Source organism: Pistacia vera, unplaced genomic scaffold (assembly GCF_008641045.1).
Source record: "Pistacia vera cultivar Batoury unplaced genomic scaffold, PisVer_v2 Contig704, whole genome shotgun sequence".
Classification (NCBI taxonomy): domain Eukaryota; kingdom Viridiplantae; phylum Streptophyta; class Magnoliopsida; order Sapindales; family Anacardiaceae; genus Pistacia; species Pistacia vera.
In genome coordinates, this window is record NW_022196562.1 from 195034 (window position 1) to 204144 (window position 9111).

Here is a 9111-nt window from a genome sequence, read left to right on the forward strand (position 1 = left end):
ACCACGTTCTACCCACCCTTTAGTTCAGTATTGTTTTTCTCATACCCAATCTGGCCCTTTTTTTTTTTTTTTTTTTTTTTTTGTCCTAGCAAGCACATAGAATACTTGGTTAGCATATATATATATTTTTTCAAAATGGAAATCACCCAATAAACACATTCACAACCCAAGGTCGACAGACCCAATTCACAAGCCCATCATGATCAACTGCAACCCAACAACCAGAAATGAAGCTCCAAAGATACTAGAAGCGTTGTAATATGCTGGTCGTTCATGGATCAGCAACTGCTTATCAGCAGAAGTGTAGCGGAGCTTCACTGACTAGATGGCTGCCAAAATCTGCGCAAATTAAGAGATGTAAGAAGCTCAATCTGGCTAAACTTTAACTCTCGAAAAAAGCTTTCAAATCTCAAACAAGCTAACAACACTGTCACCACATCTTTCAATTGGCTCTCTGCCGTTTAAAACGAACTCGACACGGCTGAAGAACCCTTGATGGGTCATCAGATCTCCTTTAGTATCATGGATTCGCAATCGTACAGCTTATCCCAAGTTTTGCTTAGCCTCAGTAAAGCTTTTTTGGCCTTTAGGACCCTGATTTTGCCACTCTTCACCACCCATCCTTCGTCGCACTTTTCAACTCGCCATTCAGGACGAGGGCCAACGGAAAAATCTCTACTAGATTCAGGCCGCTGAAGCCGTGCCTTTACGGGGTTGAGAAAGAATGGAATGGGCAAGAAGAAAATGACGACTAGGGAATAAAAAAGGTGCAAATTATATGAGAAATTGAATGGCTCAGATCTTTCCTCCAATTTGACAACAGAAGTTATATCGCCGTTCTCAACACATCTAACGGCCATCAAGATGCACAATCACGCACCTGGTCAACAGGTCAAACAGGTGGTCAACCAAGTCAACCAGTGGGTCAAACCGGTCAACTAGGTCAGGAAATTCAAAATCAAGCAAGGATGGTTTATTTTGCGAGTATTGCAAACAGTAAATCATAATCGGGATAATCGCTAAAATTACTTGGGCATCCCAGAAAAATCTGAAAATCCAACAGTGTATCAAGTTGACACCCTTCCTTCTAAAACCAGCAAACAACAACCATGATCAACACAGAACATACAATAACTTCTCCACATGTTGAACAACGTCCTAGCCGCCCCTACAACTTATATGTAGGTACATCTTTTTGCCTAAACTTATCACAACTGATATATGAATATTGATTCAGGGTTAGTGATCACATTTTTACACACCAAAATTTTTTTCCAAATTTACACTAAATCATTCCTTATGTGTGTATGCCAAACGGAAATTGCCCCAGCCACTCATATAGGAATTGTCCAACTAAGTAAAACTTTAGTTCTTAAAATGTTTTATACGTTCCTACGTTTCAATTCAACCTCATTTCTGTGTCCAAAATATGCACCAATAACATTGCATATTAAAATTCTTGTCTAATACTGTGAATTTCAATACCTTCGCTGGGAAACCGATGGGCTTGGGTAAACTCAATAGAGGTATGTATTATTGGGCAGCTGTGAGTCCTCTAATAAATGTCATAGCTCATTTCCTTGTATTACAAATAATAAAATCTCTAGTTGTAATACAAACTTAATAAAACATTTTTTATTAATTCTTCATCAAATGTTAGGTCCTAATGCATCCATTCCCCAACCTAAATGCCCAATATGCCCTTTGCTAAGCAATCCCACATCACTTTTCCAAATAGCACTTCCACTACATCTCATCCATTTGCCTTACCACCTTGATATCTGGGGTCCATACCACACTCCTAATCATGGGGGCCAATTTTCCTCATTGTAGTCAATGATTTCTCTCATGGGAATGCTTTTTCTTATGCACTCAAAAGACCAACCTTACCCACATTAGGAACTTTTGTTCATGGTCAACACTCAATTTCACTCTCAGTCCGACGTGTTAACTCTAATGCAAAGATTTCTTTAACCATAACTGTTCTTCTCTTTTTATTCCCTTGGCATTCTTCATGAAAGTTCATGCACATATACTCCACAACAAATAGGGTTGTTGAATGCAAACATCAACACCTGCTAGAAGTAGCCCATGCCCTCAAACACTAAGCCCGCATCCTTGGTACATTTGGGGCGAATGTAGATCATAGCCACTCACCTTATCAATCGATGCCAACTCGTACTGCATGGTAAGACGCCTATGAAGTTTTGTTTGGCAAGCCACTAGCAATTGATCATCTCCATGCTTTTGTGTCTTTGCTACTCTATAATTTTGGGCCGCTGACAAATTGGTCCTAGGCGCTCGTTGTATCTTTATGGGCTATCCCATGCTCCAGAGGGTTATGTTTATATGTCCTGCCGCAAAATGGTTTCTTATCTCCAATGATGTTGTCTTTCATGAAGACACTTTTCCATTCACCACCAATGATGAGTCTCAAGTTCCTTTCCTATGCGCTTCTTAGAAGATAATATATGCTGATCTATCCACTAGTCTTGACCCAATGATTCTTCACCAAGTCACTGCTAGACACCTCCACTTCATCTCCTCCAAATCTCTTACGCTTGCACCACCAACGACGATCTAACCGAAAACTCGTCCTCTTATCTAGACAGTTGATTATGTCTATTCCACCATATCAAACTATTTGGGTACACCTTAGCCCACATTAATTATGTTACTTATGACATTTCTCTCCTGCCCACAGAATAGTGTCAATCAGATTTTTGTGACTGAGAGCCTACATGTTATTCCGACATGTCCAACATGCTCATGGTGTCAGCGTAGCTAATGACTCACTGCCTAACTCAAAATAGTACATGGGAACTAATGCATGACATCCTCATCGGAAACCCATTGGATGCAAATGGGTGTACAAAATCAAACATCATTCAGACAAATCAATCAAACGATATAAAGCCGATTGGTCGCCAAAGGTTCACTCAACGCGAATGACTTGACTACCAAAAACTTTTTCTCCTATTGCCAAGCATGTTATCGTACAGCATTTCTATACTATTGTTCATGATTGGTCCTTACATTAATGGACGTCTTTTCATGTGACTCCACAAAGAAATTTATATGGATCTTTCCCAGACTTTGCCGACAGAGGAGAACTCAGTATGTCATCTACCAAAGTCCCTTTCTAATCTAAAACAGCATCTCTACATGGAACAAAATTCACATAAGCACTCATAGCTAGGCTTTTGCCAATCTAAACATGATTAGCACATTTTCCTGGCGAAAGGTAACACTTTGTTTGTACTCATCTTTATGTCGATAATATTAATCACAGAAATGAGAAAAGGTTTACAGTAAGTTTAAAGGAACACCTCAACAAGCCTTGCATAAAAGACTTGGGAATTGAAATTGCAAGATCTCCAACCGAATATCTCTTAGCCAACAAAAGTATGTTCTTGAACTCATATATAGTTTTGGGTTGTTACATGCAGACCAAATGCCATCCTTTCAAGCAAAACAATAAACTCACTCATCAGAAATATGATAGTGAGATGCCACCTCAAAGATAAATCCACCATTGGAAAATCCTTCATTATCCAAGGCTAGTGGGTTGCCTTATCTCTCACCATGACACATCTTGACATTGTTTGCAGTGCACATCTTAGCCAATTCATACGCAGACAAAGCAATAATCTCAGATAAATGCAGCAATGAAAGTGATTAGTATTTAAAGGTTGTCTTGGCCTAGGATCCCCCTTGCCTCGGATGAGCATCCACATCACACATACTATGACTCGGTTTGGGCTACATGTCACATGAAAGGAAATCTCTTACTGGTTTGCATCAAACTTAGGGAGCCCTTATATCCTAAAACAAAGAAACAATGAATAGTGTCACTATCATCAACAAAAGCTTAGTATATAGCCATGGCCAAAACTACATGTGAAATCACCTGGATTTATGGGCTATTAGAGATCTAGAGATATAAGTAAGAAAGTTGGTTCATTATTTTTGACAACAAAGCTACAAGACATTGTGGCAAATTCTATTCAGGAAAGAATAAACCATAGATATGACTACCATTTCATTAGAAGAAAATCCAGAGAGGATAATCAAGACCATGCACATTCCACTACAAACAACCGGACGACACCTTCACAACCTATATCCGCACACACACATATTTGCTTCACAAACTTGGGGTCTATGACAATACAAACCATAAGCTTGAATGGGAGTGATGAAATAGGAATGTCCTAGAATAACGGCTTGATTACAACAATCTTCTTCACAAAATCAACTACAATCCTAGCAATCAATCACCCATGATTTCTATAATTACATTATGGTGTTACTATTTTTACAATACATTTCTTGTATAAACATACATTGTACAAACATTGTAAACACAATTGAATACAAACAGAAAGTATTTCTGCATTTCTTCTCTCAGGCATACTTTGGCACATTGATCTGCTTCTCTTGCCTTCCACTTCAAACTCTGACTATATTCAAGTGTGTATTTTCAATGTACAAGACTCTCTATTATACATTTAATTTATGCTATCATGATAATGGTTAAGGAAAGAAGAAAACTTGATTCAAGTATGACTGAAATCAAGTTTGCTTGATTCAAGGCGTTTGACACAGACACAACCCCCCCCCCCCCCCCCCCCCCCAAAAAAAAAAAAAAAACAAAGCTCAACGGGGTAAGTGAACCCAGCTTGAGATTGGAAACTAACTTAGTGAATCGTCCTAGATGATGAGTTGATGTAAGTAGCTGGAATAAGACAAAATAGTTGATTTCGGCACAAATCGTTGATGCGAAAAGTCAAATGATGAGTGAAGTCAAATAGCTAGACAAAGTTGTAGCAATGGTGTGCAAGTCACGATGACGTGGAAAAGACAACAATGGCGTGGCCAGTCAATGTATGACATGGCAAAACTGACAAGGCAAGTCGTGTACAGACGTGTGTGAGGTGTGGCAAAGACAAGGACCGTAATGGCAAAGGCAGAGTGCCTAGATGGCGTAAATAGTAACCCAAGATAGTAGTAACGTTATCCATATGATTTAATATGCACTAGGAAAATTCCTAGGATACTAGAGGGGTACAAATGGTCATCTTAATCCACACTCCTTAGACTATTATCACCTTGGTGATAGATTTTCCTAGACATACATATAACCTAGAAATAACACTAATTGCCTAAACCTAGCTTTCATACCATGTTAGAATTCTAGAGAGAAAGGCAAAGAATTCTAGAAAGAAAGGCAAGCATGAAATTGTATATTCAAGTATGTATTTTCAATGAAGCGTCTCTATTTATACTTTTCAATTTATGTTAGAATCATCTAAAGCATCATGAAGTAATTGGAATCAAGCTTTGCTTGATTCAAGCCGTTTGAGCAATGGCCAAAATCAAGCAAAAACTTGATTTTGGCTAACATCCTAATGACATGTTCATTTAATCGATTTCCATTCACTCGTTTGGTCTCTCAAGAAAAACAGTCTTTGCTTTATGCATGGCTCTTCATATAAAATATTATGTACTCCCCTTCTCAAACAACTGTCATTATAGTACGCGTAGCGAAAATATCTAAGGGTCTATTTGTTTTTTTAGCCTAGAAAAACGTGAAATTCACATTCGTATATGATAGGCAACTTTATTTTGAGAACAATGAAATGCTGGGAGAAATTATAATTAGAAAACAACTATTGAGTTATTAAGACAAGATCAAAAAAATAAGTGATACTCTCAGATTTAATCTTATATTTAGATAAAAATGTCACACGTATTTTTATTTTTCATGTTTTCAAATATTGTTCAGACAAATATGAAACAAGTTTTGATTTATTAAAAAAGAAGAAAAGAAGGAAAGAAAAGGTTGTTCAGACTCGACCTACACTAAAAGTGTGGATATCATCTTCTTGTTGACTTGATCCAAGTTTCTTACCACTTTCCAAGTCTTGTATTAGTTACTAAGAAAAATCAATTGACTCCCCTAATGTTTTAATTTCAAAAATAAATTTAAACCCAACTGATAATGTATTATATTACAACATTACCCTCACACACACACACACACACACACCCACACACACACACACACACCCACACACACATGCAGACATGCATACATATCCACTATATGTATATAACCTTCTTTCCTCGAGTACAGGATCCTACTAACCTAAATAGAAGCAAATCTAATCAAGCCACAACTGCGGTGACCATAAAATGAAGAGATGGTAAAGACTAGAGAGAGCAAAGCTAGATTTATATTAGTGTAGATTGTAGGACTAATTAGTGCTTATAAAACATTGTCCTGTTGCAGGCAGAGTAAAGCTAGATTCGATTGTCATTTTTGCATAGTTTACTCTGTTTCCTGTATTTTTTTTTTTTTTTTTTTGGGGTAACGAGGTATTTGGCCATAATTGCTAGTCAAGCCCACCTAATCCTCGAGGTACAAACACCCACATTACCCTTCCTATATGTAAGGTAACGTTGGGGTATTTTTATGGACATTATATAAATTTATCATTTTTAAACTGTTAGAACCGATGGAAAATAACTTTTAAGCGCAAGTTAGGAATTTAAAAACTGTTATTAAAAACTTTTCAAAACTGTTCAGTAGTTTACCCTCAAAACCACTACGGTGGTTTACCCTCATAATTGCTACCATAAAACTCCCAAACGACCCTAAAGATTTATATCTAACGAAGAATAACAAGATTTTTCCTAAAAGAACAGATCTAAAAGTAAAATAATACAGACTAAAGAACCTATAAGATAATTCAGATATAACTTATATAACAAGATTTATATCTGTCATGGTCAATGGCAAGTAAAGGTAAATGCAATATATCATATCATAATGATAACATTATCACCCTCAGCTCAACTTCATTCAATTTCTTGAAGGTTTGTTGAGATCCAAAGAGTAATGACATGTTCCCACCAAAGATTACGAAAATCCAAGATCCACCCCTAGTTTCATCTATCCCATATTCTCATTCTTAATTAATATTGTTAGTGTTTTAGGTTCTAAACAATATGGAGTGTTTTACCAAAATACCCTTACAAATAATTATATAAATTATTTTAATCCAAATAGATTTGGATTTCTCCGATAGTCGCAAGGGAGGGGAATGGGAGAAAATGCTCAGATCCACCAAGAGATGGAGGGAGGAGAGGCTGGAATGGGATGGGTTTTGTGGCTAGTGGAGGTGAGTGGGGTGACAGTGATGTCAAACACGTCGGAATCCAGTTAGATCTTGATTTTTTGATAGCCCGAGGGAAGGAAAATCGCGAATAAAAGGCTCAGATCCCCAAAATGAGGGCGACGAGGTTGGGCGATAGATATTTGTTGCGGATGAGTGGGGGAAGCTAGTGGTGGTGATGATGATGTCAAACGACGCCAGATCTAGCTGGATCTATTTTTTCGGTAGCCAGGGAAGGAAAATCGTAGAGAAAAGGCTCAGATCCAGCCAAAATGGAGGCAGACAGGGTTGGGGATGGTTCGTTCTATCGGGATGCATGGGGGAAGCTAGTAGTGGTGGCGATGATGTCAAACCGGATCTGGCCAGATCTAGTTTTTCCGACACTAATGAGAAGGACAAAATTGCGAGAAAAGACTCAGATTTGCCAAAATGGAGCGAACGAGGCTAGGGTGGATGGGTTTTTTCGGAGATGAGTGGGGAAGCTAGTGGTGTGGTGATGTCCAACAGCAACAATCCGACCAGATCTAATTTTTATGACTGTGCAAGGGAGAGGTGCTTGGAAAGAAATTTGAGATGTAAAAAGTTTTTCAATTTTTTATTTTATTTAAGATTTAATGCAGTTCAAATTATCATTTTACTCTTTGAACATTTGATCAAATTTTTCCGTTAATTTAAGGGTGGGAATCTCAATAAATGAAACAGGGAGGAAACTGGAATTTTGCCAATCTTTGGGTGGAAACAGTTGTTTGCTCAATCCCAATTGGCTCCTCAAGCACCTAGTCTCGTAACAATTAAGATTATAAAAAAGTTGTGATAAAAAACTTGGCATAAACCTATCCATTTCATTTTGTTGTTGTACAAAACCCTAAACCTCTCTTCTCTATTTCAACCATGTCTTCCTCACTTTTAACTTCATCTTCTTCAACATCTCTGTTCCCAATCTCAACAACAACAACAAAACTCCCTCTTTAAACCCATCATCATCATCTGTATCACTTTCGCTCACTAACCACACCCCATTACCAATACCCTCAAGTCCTTCGCCAAAACCCTCATATTAGTGGGCACACTCTCCTCAATCACCTCCAATTTCCCGGCCAAAGCTCAATCTCCTCCCGTCACTCTCACTGAAAACTTTACATTAGAAGAAGATACCTTTGAACAAGGCATTGAATCTCTCAAATCCCTTCTGCAACAAAAGCTTGAAACGGCCAAGACCAGAATCTCTCACCATCTTCAACGCTTAGTGGCGGCCAGCCTGAAGTGAGTGATTGGAAATTCTTGATGGCAAGATTGTTAGGTGATGGGTCGACTCAAGAAGCCCGCAATGTGTTCGAAGAAATTCTGTGAGAACCCTTGTCGTTTGAGCGTTGTTCGAGAACGCTTTGTTAATGGACCGATGTGGAGAAGGAGAAGCCGTTATTAAAGATGCAGAGGCTTTGGATTTGGCTGAGAAAACAAAGTGAAAGAAGCTAGAGATGTGAGGTTATAATGCGCAATTCAGTTCTTGCAAAGAATTGTAGAGGCTTTGAAGAGCTATGAAGAATTGAGAAAGGAGTCCTAGTGATTTCAGGCCTTACTTTTGTAAGGGAATGATATATAGTTTGCTTGAGAAAATGCCGAGGCTAAAGACAATTTGCAAAGTATAGCACTTTCACCGAAGAATATTGAGGTGGAGGGTTTTTGAGACCCCTTTGTCGAGATGAAGGTTTTTGGAGCTAACAAGAAAATGATGGTAATTGATTTTTGTTTTGAGTCTTTTTTATAAAAAATTTGTTTGTAAGTTTTGTAGTTTTATTTGAAACTTGTCAAACATGATATAGCCCGCGTCGAACAGCCCAAGCTCCATTTGGCTCAGCTCTTTTACACCCCAAGATATAGGAGAAAATAAGAACATAAAACAAGTTTTTAATGTTTCCTTGCCTCATGA

General features: G+C 38.1%; 1 pseudogene; it reads left to right on the plus strand.

Annotated features, from left to right (window-relative positions):
• Window positions 1–8196: 8196 nt before the first annotated feature.
• On the plus strand, window positions 8197–8868 carry LOC116114219 (annotated as a pseudogene).
• The last annotated feature ends 243 nt before the right edge of the window (window positions 8869–9111 follow it).